The following is a 15,819-nucleotide window of genomic DNA, read 5'->3' on the forward strand; positions in this document are numbered from 1 at the left end:
GGCCCTTCCCTCAGACCTTCCCCGAGGCGGGGCGCGGGTGACGCGCACCCCGTGGGTGGCCTCGGCAGTGAGCTTCCCCCGGACGCTGTTCCGCGCGCTTCCGTCTCTATATAAAGGTTCACTTATGTGGCTGCTTCTAGCTTAGGGTGAGACGCTGGCTCTACCCAGTGTGCACTGCGGTATATGCTGATTTAGAGTAGCCCATTGGTCGGAAGGGGCTGGCGGCGTGCCCCGCTGTGAGGGTTAAAGCCCAGGCTCATGGCGGGGCTCGGAACCGCTGCGTGAGGGACTGTGTTCGGAGCGGCGGGCACGAGCCTTTGGGGTGGGCGGTGGGGCTGGAACCTGCCCGTGGCAGGCTGTGGCGTCTCGACCTCGAGCTGAAGGACTGCGAGGCTAAAACTTGCCTGGGGTGGGCTGCGGGGTGGGAAATCCCCTCGCGAAGGGATATGAGGTTGTGGCCACTCGTGGCGGGCTGTGGGGTTCGTGCCCTGCCGGAGCCTTCCCCGGCTTGGGGAGACTCCGGATGGTGGTAAAGTCTCTCCTCCAACCCGTGCCTTCAAAGAAAGACTCAGTAGTCTTCAGTCGTCCGGTCTCAAGGCAGTTTATTGCATGTTATCTCAAGGCACACAGACTCCCTGACATTGTCACTGATTCTGTCTGTCCCCGTCTCTGGCTGTCTCCCGTCTCTCCTCCCCGAGGGGCTGGTGCTATCTTTTATATCACACATTATGTATTAGGTGTTTACAGTTTTTCCTCAATGTCTACTACTTATATTGAACAGTGACTTTCTACTCTAACCCAATCTGTGAGTGCTAACATCACCAAGAACATGGAGAATAGGAAGAAGAAAGAAGGAGGACAGGGCACGCCCAAATCCCTCCATCTTAGAACTTCTGACCCCCATGTACAAAACTCAGACCCCCCTGTACAAGGCCTAAAACCCCCCTGTACAGCACTCAAAAATTCTACCTTTCACTTTGTGACTACTTCTACTATAATATCTAAACTTTTGCGATTTCTTGTTCTTCCTGTAAGGTTGGTAAATTGTTCCATGGGTCAAGCTCAAGACCACAGGGGTCCCTGGCCACCTGCCAGGGTCTCAGAGGCTTCTGCCCTGGGCCCAGAACATCTAAGAGTGTCTGAGGGACACCTTGGGTTCTGACAGTGCCCCACTGATCCAGGCTGGAGTCCAGGCCCTGTTGATAGCAGGCTGTGGGGCTGGAGCCCTTGGGACGGGCTGTGGGGCGGAGTGCAGGCTGCCCTGGGCAGCTCCGGGGAGGTGCTGTGAGGGCTGGCAGGTCAGCGTGTGGATGGCTTTAACCAGGGCTGCAGTGCAGGGACTGCTGGCTTTTACTATATCAGGGTATCGAGGTAAACTCGGGGCACCTGCGTGGGCCGATCCAGGTGCCATCACCTGGCTGTCCCTTCTTCCAGGGCTGCTTGGCTCCCAGGACCTATAAGGGACTGGCTGAGCCCAGGATGCTGCCCTGGAGTGAGTCTGGCTAACTGCAGCACACAATTCCAGTGGGTTTCCTGAGGATGGGCACCTAATTCTGGGATTAGGAATCCTGGGATGGAATTTCTGCCTCTGTGGGTACAGGGGGAGGGACTCCCATGTTGCTGAGTGTCCTCACAGCTCTGTGTCCTGCAGGTGTGCACCCACACACCTTCATGTCCCTCAGCTGGAGGATGCTTTGGGCAGCTCTTTGGGTGGTCAGTATGTTGCTTTTTGGCCTGGCAGAGGCTTTTTGCTGTCCTACGGTCCTTTGAGTTGGTTTAAAGGGCTGTGAGTGTGCAAATCTCTTGCTCAAGGCTTAGATATCCTTCTCTTCCAAGACTGAATGTCGTCTATCCTGTTGCTCAGGCAATCTCTTTTTCAGAGGAAAATTATAAATACAGGGGACTTCTTGCTTGTAGAAGTTGCAGATCTGGCAAATAATTTTAGAAATAAATCCTGTGAATTTAGATTTGCTCCTCAGATTTTTGGTTTCTGATTCTGCACTTCATCCCCTGAGGTTGTAAGGAGTCAAATAGCAAAACTTTTCTGAAGTAGAGTGTGCTGCAAATCCCCTTAGACTCAGTGAGCAGCCATGCACGTGGGGTACAGGAGGTTCTTTGCTTGCCTGTTGCTCTCTTGACACCAAGTTTGGACATTTGGAGATCAAGGCTCACAGAAGAGTTTAGAGGCAGAATCAGCCTTAACTGATGCACCTGAGTTGGGTATCAACATCAGTTAAAGAACTAAGAAAAAAGAGTCTGTGGCACCTTCCACCCAAGGTTGTCTCGTTTTTGGTGAGGGGTGATTTTCCATTAGCTACTCTATTTATGTGGGAACATGGAGGTAGGGCAGCTGTCTGCTTGGTTTAGGAGGGCTGGAGGAAGCTGATTTTTTTCCTGTGGGGCTTTGGTTTATTCAGAGGTTGGGACTATCACAAGGAACCCCTGGGTATGTTGAAAGTTTGCCTGAGAGTTGCTTTCTTGTGGCCTCCCAGTGAACCCGAGGTAAACTGGGACTAAGACTCACTTTTCCTTCTCCATCCTCTCCTGAGAGCAGTGGAAATGCATTAACATGATGCTAATTGTTAACGTGATGGATGGCAGCAATTAGGGTCTGTCTCTGCGTGTGGAGTGCAGTAGTGCAGCCTGGGGAAGCTCTCTGCTAAACACCCTCAGCTGGGATGCAGCCTTCCAGGAAGCCCTGGGGTGCTCCTAAATGCTACTGCTCTTGGAGGGAGTTGTGTGTGTTCCCTGCACTGGGCTAACTGTGCCTGAAGCAGCAATTTAATTCAGATTTACAGCCCTGTTTTGCTGGCTGTTGCTTCCTCCATCAGCATCCCCCTGGTCAGGGTTGCTGAGAGGAGGCACTGTTGTGCCTGACATTGCAGTTCGGGCATCTTTGTCCCTGATGCTTCCAGTCTCACGTGGATCCCGCTGGGCATGGCAAGGCCATGCTCATTTAGAGCTGTTATTTATTAAAAGAAGTGCTGGGTGATGACCCTGTCTCTGTCCCTTCAGCTCCTGGTGACATCAGTGACGCAGCTGGTCTTGCGAGGTCACTCATTTCCCTTTGTTTAATGATCTGCTGGTGAAAACAGATCCATTGCTCTCTGGAGTGTCACTGGGACATGAATATTGATGAAACCTCAGTGGTCCTGGTGCTGCGACAGCGTGGAGGGCTCATTTGGAGCTGCCAGGCAGTGTGGGGAACTCTGTGATGGAGCGATAATAAAGTGTTGCTGAACTCTGCTCCGAGGTGCTGCTTGACACTTGGAACTTGCAAGCTCCTGGCACAGCAGCAGGAGGCTGGGCTGGTGTTTTCCAAAGCAGGGACACAGCAGTGAGAGCATTAACAGGGGATGGATTCATCCCTCAAACATCCATGGGGGTGCTGCAGGTGTGGGAGAATTTGTTGGTTGCAGCTTCAGGTGGCAAATGGTCCAGTTAATGAACCTAGTATTTTCCTAACCTAAATATTTTCCAAGGTGGAACTGGGGAGAGGGCAGATGCAATGCAACATCTCTTGAAATGGTCATTTTGGGCTGTGGGTATAGAAATCACTATAAGAAATGGGATGTGGCTGTTACAGATACACAAAGGAAGAGCATGATTTTAAATTTGCAGACTGCATTAGTCCAGGTGAGTCCCTTCCAGTTTCTGCTACCCTGTGTAGAAAAGTCAAGGTGACAACTGAGTTATGGTAAATAAAACAGTTTTTTCTTTGAAAAATGAGGTATTTTACATGCTAATTTAGAATAGATCACACAGTATGCTGTGCCTTTTAAAAGAGTGTATTTAATATACGTGCTTGAATGGCAGGGACAACCCCAGGTCTTGCTCTGAACCCTGATGTAGCTCCTGCAGTGAGAGTCCTGGGTCAAGGTGTATGGGGTAGTTGGTTGGTGACTTTTATTTTCTAACTGTGGAGAAGGATCTGCTTCACTCAGTTTAATGCAGATCTGACCTGCTTTTGCTTAGAGCAGTATCTTCCCTTCCTGCCTCAGATGTTCTCTGTCTAGAAATCCCAATTCTGCAGGGATTTCTGCTGGATTGAGGCCATAGGATGTTGGCAGTGTCAGGTTTTAATAATGGACATTAAAGATACACATTCTCCCTCAAAACCTTCATATAACAGTGCCTGTAGGAGCTGCCTCTTGCTGATCAGGTTTTTGCACCGTGTTATTTTGCTATGCAGCCCCTTGCTACACTGAGGGACTGTACCAAACTCCTCTGATCAAACAGAACATTGCCTTTCTTGCAGGTCCTGCCAGATGTGGCACAACTGAGCTCATTTAGGTTTTGTTTTTTTTTTTTAAAGTGGACATTGGCTTGTGTGATCTCCAAGCCAATGATCAGTGCCAGCTGTTGTGTCTTAGCAGAGTGGAAAACCTGCTATAGTAGAAAGACTACTGGGCTGCCATTTGGAAAGGGTGCACATGGAAACAGATCCAGTTGGACTTGATAGTCTTAGAGGTCTTTTCCAACCTTAATGATTCCATGATTCATATTTCCTCATCTTTGCAAGGGCATGTTGGGGATCCTCAGCCCTCTAAGGATTTTAGGAAAGACTGTCCATTAAATCCTTTCAGAGCTTGTGCCCATGCACTGGTGTTTCTGGAGCATAATCTGTATGAGTAAGAAGTAGGAGGGGCTGTGAACCCTGAGGGATCTTGCCACTGCTCTTGGAGATTTAAGGGTCTGAATAGTACCGTGAGGATGTGGATTATATTCATGCTGGGGGGAAGGAAGCAAAAAAAAATTATTATGCTTTTGGCAGCATAGGGTAGAAGCATCACCTTTCCTGACATGTTTGTCTTGAGAGGAGATGGTATCCAGTGGTAGGATGAAGAGACGTTGCATGCTGTCTGGTGTTAATTACGAAGGGAAAACCACAGGAAAATCAAACAAAATTGAATCCCACTGCATTTGATATTCCCAGAGTTGAAGGCCTCAGTATGTCTCATTAGTTTAAAACCCCTGATGGAGGGAGCTCAGCTTCAAATGGGAAAATTGATATGACATTGAGACCTGGGAGAGGATTAGCTGCCTGCCTCAGAACTTGTCCAGAGGAGTCAAACATGCAAATGTTCCCAGAGAGCAGCTCCCTGCAAGAAGGATCCTGGATAATTAAGGCCCCTGGGACAACACAGTTGCAGTGAGGGAGGGATGAGGTCTGTGTGTCTGAAAAGTCCTTCCACTGCATTCTCTCTGTGGGGGAAATAATGCCTGGGCAGTACAGACAAGCCCAAAACTTTGTGTGCTTGACTGCTGGTGACAGAGATGCTCTGTTCCACTTCTCAGTGGGATTTGCAGGTGCTGGATTAGGATTGAACTATGCAGGGTATGGCATTCTTGGACTGATGAATTGCCTTATCTGGCAAATATGTCTGTGGAAGGTGTGTGGCTGAGATGTAAGCCTGGGTTTGGCCCACAGGTGACGAGCTTTTGTGGCAAAGCGTTTGGTTCCATTTTGCAGCCCTGCAGCAGTGCTGAAGGCTCAAACACACCTGGCCAGCTACAACCCAGCCTGTCATTAGTAGTATGAAAAATCCCAACACGGAGACAATGTGTATAGAAAGGTGTAACTGCTTTTCTAGCTCTTGAGCTGGTAGGTGTTTGCTGGGGAATGCAGGCCATGGGATGTACTGTGCCTGTCAGTTTGTACCTGTGAGTCTTTGCTTTGGGCCCTGCTGGGTTTCCTGTTGTGATAAAGTGTTCCCTAACAGCCGTATGTGGAGAGAGGATATTTCCCATTTTCTCCTGCAAACTCCAGCCGTGCTATGTGTGCTCTTAGGCAAGGTGCTAATGATGAAGCATCCATTATTTGGCAGCACACCAGGGTTTTCAGCTTCTGAAAACAAAATGTGTTGGTGGACTGGCTGTGATCTCTGTGGCAGGTGGAGCTTGCAGACCATACCAGCATCACTGTGCTTCTTGTGTACTCAGAGGGTTGTTTCTGGCTGGGACATTGCAGTCCTCAGGCAGGATTATTGGAAAAGGGCTGGCAGGACTCCCTTCTTCCAGCAGGCTTATGGAGGCTGTGGAAGCCTGCAGGAATCTGGTCATCAGCATGATGCCTCTTCTCTGGACAGAAACTCCTGACCAAGTAGCCAGGAGGTGACAATCTGTGCATCCCTCTGGCACAGGCTTTCTCGGAGGCAAATCTTGTCTCTTGTTGAGGTGGGGATCCTTCTCCACCATCTTCTGCCTGTGCCTCTCTCTAGCCTGCTTAAAATAAACAGATCTTCAGATTCTTCACTGGAAGAGCTGCTCCAGGGAGGAGCCCCAGAGGAGAACACTTGTCTCAGCACAGGGCATCGCTCACACTTGATGTTGCTGCTGGAGAAGACATTGGCAAGAGCAAGGAGCCATGCTTTATATAACTTGGTGTCACAGCTTCCATCTGAGGGTAGCCTAGGTCAGGACTCACCAGCTTGGGAAAAGCATCAGCAAGGAGGACTTGAGACATGGATAAATCACCCAAGAAGATGATTAGAAGGCAATTGTTGTTTCCTGCAGGGTAAGAAAATAATGGACTTCAAGTTTAAATCAAACAGTTTTACATGCTGTGGTGGGGGGCGGAAATTCAGCCTTGGAAATGTGTTGTCCTGGGATGTTGTGGCGGCCAAAAAATATCATGAGGCTTTAAAAATGAACTTGGCAATTTCATGGCAGATAACTCTTGATGATGGGCCTAAACAGAGCCCTGAAGCAATTTACAGCTTGGAAGTTTGTAAGTGCTGAGCTGCTAGGAGCTGGAGAATCATCCTGGGAAAACACCTCCACCTTCTCTTCAGTTCTCGCCATTAACATCAAGCCCAGTTCCTGTGGGAGACAGGAGGCTGAGTTAGAGGGACCTACAGTCTCTTGGCTGATGGCTTTCACGAGTGGACAAAGGTGGGTGAGTGACCCTATCACACATCTTCTGAAGTGAGAGCCTCATTTTTTGAGAGACTGGGATCAAAAGAGCCATTTTGGGTCTAACACTGGTGCCACGTGTTCCTCGGTATAGGCAGATGCTTGAGTGACTCCTGCAGTGCCCACGCCTGCCTGTGCAGAAGTGGAAGTTGTGTTTAGGAAGTTGCTTGGTGATGGTTCTTCTGGGAAGGTTTAGAGAACCAAACAGTTAAGTAGATTTAATAAAAATGTATCAAAATTTGTAAACATATGTATCACATCTCTTTGATAACGAAGGAGCAGTTAATAAGTATTTGTAATCAATGTTCCTACCTGGAAGCTTTCTCTGAAAGCATTTCAGAGGCTGCTCAAGCAACCCATTTATTTCTATCATTTTAACAACCTGTTTTCTCAAGGCAATTGAAATTACTTGCTCAAAGAGATGTCTCCCCTCCTCTCCACCTACAACACACTCTATTTTACAAAACCTTAGCTCAGTCTCTGCCTTCTGGCTGTTTTCTGAACGGCTGGGGAAGATCCTGGAACTGGTACTGGCTGGGATCCTGCTCTGCTGGAGGTGTTGGCAGGGCAGGTGGGCAGCTTTGGGTGACAGTGATAAGCTGGGCTGTAATCACTCACGTGGAGATCCCTACCTAAAAACCAACTTATGTGGGAAGTCAGGAGCTGCCTTGATGCATGGCTTGGGTGTATGTGTGCACTAGAAATACTTGCACTGGCTGGAGGAGCATTGGTTTGGCAATGTGGGGAGCAGGGCACTTCTTTATCTGTTCTTTAGAATAAAATGATGTGACATCCCACTGGTGTGTTCTGAGGACTTGTAGTACAATTCTTAGTCATCTGACCTCTGTGCCTGGTGCTTTCAAGCTTTTGATGAGCTGTTGTTGTGATATATGAAAACCATATATCCTGGTTTTCCTCCAGCACAGAGGTCTAGGTCCCTCCCTGCTGCTTCCAGGATGTGTAGGCATTACATAGGTTTGGAGGACTTCTTTGGGCTGTTGGATCAGTGTTTCTTCCTCTTCATAGCAGTGTGTGTGAGTGGGTGGTTGGTTCCCAGAACAATGATGTGCCTTTAAGACTGCTGGATTAGTTTGGGTTGGTGCAGGAGTAGTTTAGGTCTCCCAGCCTGGGCACATCCCAGGATGAGGCTTAAAAGGTCAGTGTTGAAAGTGGGGATGACCTCTGCCTGTTACAGAAGCAACTTAATTTTGGCTAAGGAAAGATGACAGGTGATGAGTGAAAGCTTCAGCTTTCAGGTTTCTTCCCCACATACTTCTTGCAAGGATTTAATTTCTCAGGCTGTACTGGTGCTTTGCCTTTCCCTGGGAAACTGGGAGCCATGTGGTTCTGACATTCTCTTATTCCCTGGGGTTATTGCACATCCTCCTCTCTGGGGATGTGTTAGGGCTCTGCTTTGTGTGATAACTAATAGGGCTGTCAGCCCCCTTGTCCCAAGAACCTGAAAAGACAAATAGTCCAACATGTGTAGCCACGTTTGCAGGTCCTGAGGCCCTGGCAGGAGCCAGCAGGGTGACGGATGGGCCAGCAAGCGGGACTGACACAACTGGGTCAGCGCCAATGTCAAAGGGGTGGAAGCCATGCCTCCTTCTCCCCTCTGCTTGGCACCCCAGCGCCTCTAGGCCAGACGGTGGCCACTTATCACCCCTTCCTTCAGTGCCTGCTGTAAGCTGGTAGCACCAGAGCCTTGTCTAGAAGAAAGACACAAGTCATGGTCCTAATGCTCTGCTGTGGAGCTGCCATCTGTCCTCTCCTTGGGTGTCGCTGCCAGGGTAGCCTGGGAACATAACCCAGTGCTGAGGCTCTGTCAGGCAAACATCTGGTTAGACTGTGCTCTATGCCTCTGCCTTCCCAGCACACTGTGGTGCTGTGTTTCCTCAAAATGGTGAGCTTCATGTACCTGCACATACAGATGTGTATATATAGCTTTCTTTTTAGAATTCCAGCTCTGTGCTTTGCATCTTAATGCAGCTTTCCTTGCCCAGCCTCCTACAGTCTCTCCTCTCTCATCTGGAGCCAGCTTCTGTGCTGTGAGAAGGGTTGCTTGTTTGGAGAGGACCGTGCAAATAATCTCATGAGTTTCTCCCTTTATGGATGGGTGAGGAAAATTTTGCAAAGTTGCTGGAAGTGAATCTTGTGAGCATTCTGGAGGGATGAGCTGAGAGCCCTGAGCCAGTCTCACTGTGCAAAATCCATTAGCCACGAGCAGAGCTGCTTCTGGACTTGGCATTCAGTACCTGTTACGGCCTGAATTAGTCCCTAATTTCTGTCCCTTACAGTTAAAATTACTCAGACATTTCTTTTTGAGACGAGATATTGCTTCTGACTAAATACCCTAAAGCCATGGCTCTACTGACTATTAAATTGTTCTCAGGAATGCACTGATCCTCTTGTCTCTGGGTCAGTATAGGCTGGTGCTGTCATCTGCATGCTGCTGTGGGGCTGGAAGAGGTTCTTTGCTTTGCTGGAGGCAAGCAAATACTGAGACACATTTGAGGACTCGATGGCTGCAGGTTTAATAAGATCAATACTACCTCTGCAAAAGATTATATGGTATACTAGGCAGCAAATAGAGCACTTCTGCTGGATTTGGAAACTGTTTATTGACTCTATTAGGGATGGTGAGATAGAAGGGATGTATCTGGAGTGAATTGCACAGCTGCAGTAGTTGAGACTCTGCAGCACATTAAGGGTTTTGCAGTCTATTCAATAACGGAATTAAAATCAAAATGAATGAGGGAGTTTTGTCCAAGAAGTCCTGCCTGCAGCCACATCATCGGCCAAAGAACAGAGGAGAAACATGCTGCCCAGAAGACGAGTGCTTGCTCCTGTATCCATTGGCCTGTGCCGCCTCCCTGAAGCCTTGAAAGATGTCACGAAGAGGGGAGAGCTGTCTGTCAGGCTTCTGTCAGGACAAAGAGCCAGCCAAGGGGGAAGCTTGGGGATCCTCCTCTTCGCACCCAGCAGGCTGTTGGCTCTTCCACCCACAGCTGGCAGGTCAGAAGTTGTTTTGTGCTGTGGAATATCCCTTGTGCCACACTGTGCTCTACAGCCAGGGTTAATGCTGCTGCCTAATGTAGCCCACAGTGGGTTGGCTTGAGTTAAGGAGCAGCTTTTGGGAGCTCTGTTGGCCTTGTTTCAGCTGCCCTTGTGTTGCCATCACCTCCTGCGGTGTGCCCTGGAATAACTAGCTCTAATCACACATGAGCAATAGCCTGCCTGGTCACCCTCTCTGCTCCTGGGGAGCACAGCAGGGCACCCGACTCCTGTCATTTCTCTGGTGCTCTGTCTGGTCTCATTTGAAATGCTTTGCAGGATGAATTACAGTGCTCTAAGGGAATCTGCAAAATAGGATCACAGGCCAATTGAATCCATCTGTAAAATGCAGGAGGATGATGTATCGCCCTATGGATGGATTCTGCTCAGCCCTTAATTTTTTTTTTTTAAATTTTATTTTAGAACTCTTGGTGAGAGTAAGAACAACAAATGCTTGAGGAATGAGGAGCTGGATCAGGCCATGCTGACTAAAGGTGGGTGTTGCAGAAGAGAAGTAGGGAAGCAAGGAGAGATTCACACTGATTCACCAGACTGCCCAGTCTGGTCCCTCTGAAAGCAGACCAATGTATGGGAGTGTTTCATGGCATAAAATGTGCTGGGACAGGCTGGAATTACCATCCATGGGGAGGCTTTAGGGACAAATAACAACTTGGCCAAGTCAATCAAAGCAGCTTTTAGTAGGAGCCGTGCAGGTGCTGTGACCCACATGGATGTTGGAGGTACCCCAGAGCATCTTAGGGCACAAGGGCAGCTGCATGCAGCCCTCAGGATCTGATTTAGCAATTCCTGGCTGGCTGGCCTGGCCATGCTCCCCTGGAAATGTGGCCAAGTTCACCCATCTTGGCCCTGATGTCGTTGGACTGCCAAGGAAGAAGTTAACCCCCTTGCACTTTGGGTGGATTGAGGTTGGGCTGGTGTTACCGAGCTTCCTCCTCCTCTGGCTGGGATGCTCCAGCCATGGCCTGAGGGGGAAGGGAAATGAATTAAACCCATCTTCAGACACGTTTGTATTGATTCTGTCACTTTCTTGCTGCTTGCTGACAGGTGATGGATGGCTCATAATGCGACCGGCACAGTACATTACGTTTCCCATCCAGAGACTCCTAAATCATTTCAAATTTTCAAATTCCCTAATCAATATTTTATCAGTAGCAGAAGAAAGCGGAACAAACCCATTTCTCAAGAGGTAGAAGAATGAGTGTGTGTGGATGCGTGCCTGCACATACATAGGCATGGGAGTTTGGGTATTTATAATCACAACTAAGGCACTGTTAGTATAACAATTATATCTGCAACCTGAAAAATAAATACAGAAGTAGGACCAGGAGTGATGCTTACATTTAAGTGACTTCAGGATTAAGTAAATTAGAGATTTGGATTTCTGATATGAACATGGAGGATTAATGCCATGTGGGTTTTGCGCTCATTGCAAAGAGCTGGTCGCTCCACCCTTATGCAGGGTGCAGGGGGGTTGGGGGGGTTGAGGCAGGTGCAAACATGCCTTGTTTTGGGGGGAGGGAAATTGGATTTTCAACCACCTGTAATGCAGCAGGACTCAGATCTCTCACATGGCACTGAGGCAGTAATGGGGAAATATCCCCAGCAAGCCTGTCTGGAGATGGCTTATCTGGCCTGGATGGTTGTTTGTCTGGCACTTTAACCAAGCATGGTGCTGCTTTCTTGGGACTGGGTGGGCAGAGAAGCATCTTCTTGCTGCCATGGTGTGGTGACTCCTGGGACACTGGAAGAGTAGATGGGAATGTGCCTGCAATGATGTGTGCTTGAACTGGTCCTGAGCAAACAGCATGTGCCTTTCTACTCCAGTGCTGGCGCTTCCTGCCGTACTAGGATGTGATTCAGGTGGGGCTGAGTGAGGATAGAGAAGGAAGGACTGGGGCATTTCAGAGGAGGTACAGGTGGACTCTGTGGTGTTAGGATACTGTTTGGAGTGACTGGCTCCAAACTGAGACCCAGATTCAGTGACTTTCCATGTCTTCCACACTGGGCTTCCTTTACCAGTAGCTCCCAGTTCCTGCCTGGCATCTGGCTTTCTGCTGAGCTTTGGGATGGAAGAGCCCAGGGAAGAATGGAGCTGGTTCCCCTGTTGTAGGAAGGTGGTCTGTGCAAAGTGGGGGCAGTACAGGGCTTTGTTCTTTCCCCTCCAAAATATGATGCTGGTGAGACAGCTGGAGCATGCATGTCTGCCCCAAAGATGGCTGATTCCCCAAATCCTTCCTGTGCTGGTGGTCCTTCATTTGTTCTTCTTGCATCCCCTGACCTCACCTACTCAATAATCTTTCTCCATCCAATTACTCTTTCTCTTAGATTGTTGGTTTTTATTCCCAAACTGGATGTTTTCCAAGTAAAAGATTTATTCTTAAGCTATTTTTTCCTTCCCTGTAAAGAGAGTTTCCAAACAGCACAGATGTGAGGCTAAACATAACCTTCCTTGTTACTGTCACCTCTCCTCAGCGTTTGCCTGGCTGATCTGGTGTTGCCTTTGCTTCCAAGTGTTGTTTCACAGCTCAGTTGTAGCTTGCTGCTGGAATACACAAGGAAAGCTTGCAGGAGAGAGCAGGGCTCCTGCTCTTGGGAGCACAAGGTGGAGCTCACGGGTGGCACTTAGACCCATGCTGACCTCCTGGCCCTTTCCCAGGCTGTGTGGGGACCCTTAGCCCTTTGGGCTGGTGCGGTGGCATGGGCTGAATGACAGGAGAGTCAGACTCTCTTTCTAGAGGTAGTTTAAAACCCAGCTTTTTTCTCATAGAAGAAACTTCTGTGCCTTTCCATCCTGACCTCTCTGCAGTTCAGGGGAGACATACGATGCTCTTTCCCCAAGGCAAGAGTGGCCTCACCACCAGCAGGAAGGTCTTACGCTACAACACTTCTGTGCCAACATTTTTTCTCTAGGTTCAAAGTTTTCTGTGGGCTTGGTTTCAGATACTTGATCCCTGCTGTGCCCATGTGGAAGTGAAGCTTGCAGCTATACCCTTTTCTCTCTATTATCACATGCTCGGGGTTTGTCAGGGATGGGGGAGGCCTCTGATTTGTGCTGTCCACGCTGCTTCCTCCCCCAAGGCACTATGTGTAACAGGAACTTGGTTGAACATTGCAACAAGATGTGTGGAAATAACTGATTTTTTTTTTTTTTTTTTTTCTGAAAGCCTGTTCCTGATCTACAGGCACAGGAATCCTTTTGAAGAGCTCCTGCATACTTCATGTGTACCTGAGGCAGGTTGCAAGGCTGTTTTCCTTTTTCCTTGGTTAAAGATAAGATTTAATTGAACCAGGGAGAAGTCAGTGTTTGCTGTAATTTACTGATTTGATGGCTGTTTGGAGTTGGGTCTGAAAGTGTCTGGAAGTGGAGTTCCTTCAACCGTGCTGCTCTGGGCACTGTGTCCATGATTTCTGGAGCACAGCAGGAGAGAGGAAAGAAGCTACTGAGGTGCCTCCTGGAGAGACAAGGTATTTGTCATGTAGTTGTCACCAGCCACTCTTCAAAGAAAACTTGGTCACCCTGACTGCCTGCTGCTTTCCCTCTTTTAAGTACAGTAGCAGGAATTGCCTTTTCCCTCCTGCTTTGGTGTTAACCTCCTCTTGTTCTGATGGTTTTTGAAGACACATCGCATGGTTCACTGTGAGCAGGACAAGAGTCAGACCCAGCCCTTTGCAAAACATGTGTGAGTCCCTGTCAATGACTGCATTTGGCTGATAAACTCAGTCCTTCTGCACAAGAGGTGAAGCCCATTGTTTGGGTACAGATGGCCATAAATACTGTTTCCCCGGATGAAAGATGTTCTGAAAACCTCTGTACCTGAGAGAGAAATGGGCCCTTATCATCTGAAAAAGTTTGCTGCGGTGTTGTGCGTTGCAGTTTTCATCTTTGTGGTTGCTGTGCCTGGGAAAGAGCAGAGAAACTGGGAAACTATCTGCAAGTAGTATTAGGATTAGTTCATACAGGAGGGGATAGGGTGAACTGGCTCCCCAAAGGCAGTCTTTAACCCCCATTTGTCCTTAGGACAAGGAATGTGTTCAACCCTAAAGCTCCAGGACGTAGCTCCACCCTACATCTTAAGAGGTCTTTTTCAACATAAATGATTCTGTGATTCTGAATCTTACATCTTTAAAATATACTTGGGTGTCCTGAAAGGATCTCAGGTTAGGAGCTGGGATATATGGCCCTCAAGATAGAGCCTGTGGCAAACAGATCTCGGCTTGGCTTGTCACCTCTCTCAGCTGGCAGTGCCAGAGTTTCCTGCCCCTTTGTAGTGGGACAGAGCTGGTCATGGTGGCACAGCTGCTGTAAGGACAAGGAGTTGCTTGGGCAAGGAGGATGTGGGCTGAAGATACCTTGAGACTTCGTGTCAGAGCTGTCACTTGCCAGCCTGACCAGAATACCGTGCAGGAGAGTGAAATTTGGGTAACTTAGCAAAACAACACAAAGGCTCTGCAGGGTTTTCAAATGAGCTGTGGTGACATGAAGGGGAAATGCCCAGCTGGTTTTAATATCCAGCTTAAGGGAAGTCCTTTTGTTCATTTAGTCTTGATTTAAAGTGGCCTGAGGAGGTGAAAGCCTCTTGCCTCATCTGGGTCTAAGCTGGGTGCTGATAAGCAAAGAGCTGTTTTTCCCTGACAGCCGCTTCTGCCAAGCCAGAAATAGCCTGCCCAAGTAAGCTCACCATAGCAGCATTTCTCATCCAAAAGTTAATAACCTTTGAAATTGGATTTTAATCAACTAATCTTTGATCCTAGGCACTAGAGCTCGAGTAGGAGTGTCCAGTAAACCAAGTTACATCTCTCTTCTCTGCTGTCTTTTTTCCCCCTGCCAAAATCTGGCAAAGAAGAGGTTGAGAAATGTTTCAGCATTTGAGGACCTGTGCATTTTAGGGTTTGTGTTGTCCCTGTTCTTTTGATCTGATCCTTTCCATGGATGAATGGAAAAACTGATCTCTGGTGGACATTTGCTCTTCCAAGGCTGTAAATGTCCCTCCTTGAGGGAACAGGGATGGACCTCTTTGTTAAAAAAGGTTTGGATTCAATCAGATGGGGTGGGATGAGGGATAGAAGATCTGCTGGGGCCCTAACCATATCCCTCTTATTCCTGCCATCAAGATCGAGTACTGTAAATTCTGCATCCCACAGAATCATGAAATAGCTGAGGTTGAAGAGACCTCTGGCATTTTGCCAGGCTGCAGAGGAAATTATACTTGGACTTCAGGGTTATGTCGTTACACTTCCGCTCAAGGGATGGATTCAGTTCAGATCTCTCTAACTCACTCCCCCTCCCCATAAATCTGAGCAAACTCCTGTCTCAATTTGCCCTCCAAACACTTTTCTCTTGATCAGATAGAGGCTGTTTTTATTTTTTTAAAGCTATATTTAGATTTGGAACAAGCTTCTGTTTCTTACAGAAATACTGGCTTAGTGAGCTCCCCAAGGACCACACAGTTCATCCCCGTGCTTGTGGAATGGTCAAATCAAATGGGGGAAGATTTGTTTGGGCAGCAGGGTAAGCACACAGAGGCACTGCACTGCTGACATGCTGAGTCTTGTTATCTTGAGTCATCCCTGACACTACTATGGTATCCAAGGTCAGGGTGAGCTCTCTAATGGGCACCTCTTTCCCTAACACCACACACTTGGGATGCTGGGAGAGTGGCACTGAGGCCCTGGAGTAGGCTTGCCACGAGTGGTTGGGTTTGATGGGATGCTGGGGAAGCTGATCATGCTGGCTTCAAGCAGAGTCTCTGCTCTCCAGTACTTCTGCTTGCTCTTCCAGAGGATGTTGTATTTCCCTTGCCCTGGGCTATGAACATCCATCTGGACATT

This window comes from Vidua chalybeata, chromosome 9 (genome assembly GCF_026979565.1).
Source record: "Vidua chalybeata isolate OUT-0048 chromosome 9, bVidCha1 merged haplotype, whole genome shotgun sequence".
Taxonomy (NCBI): domain Eukaryota; kingdom Metazoa; phylum Chordata; class Aves; order Passeriformes; family Viduidae; genus Vidua; species Vidua chalybeata.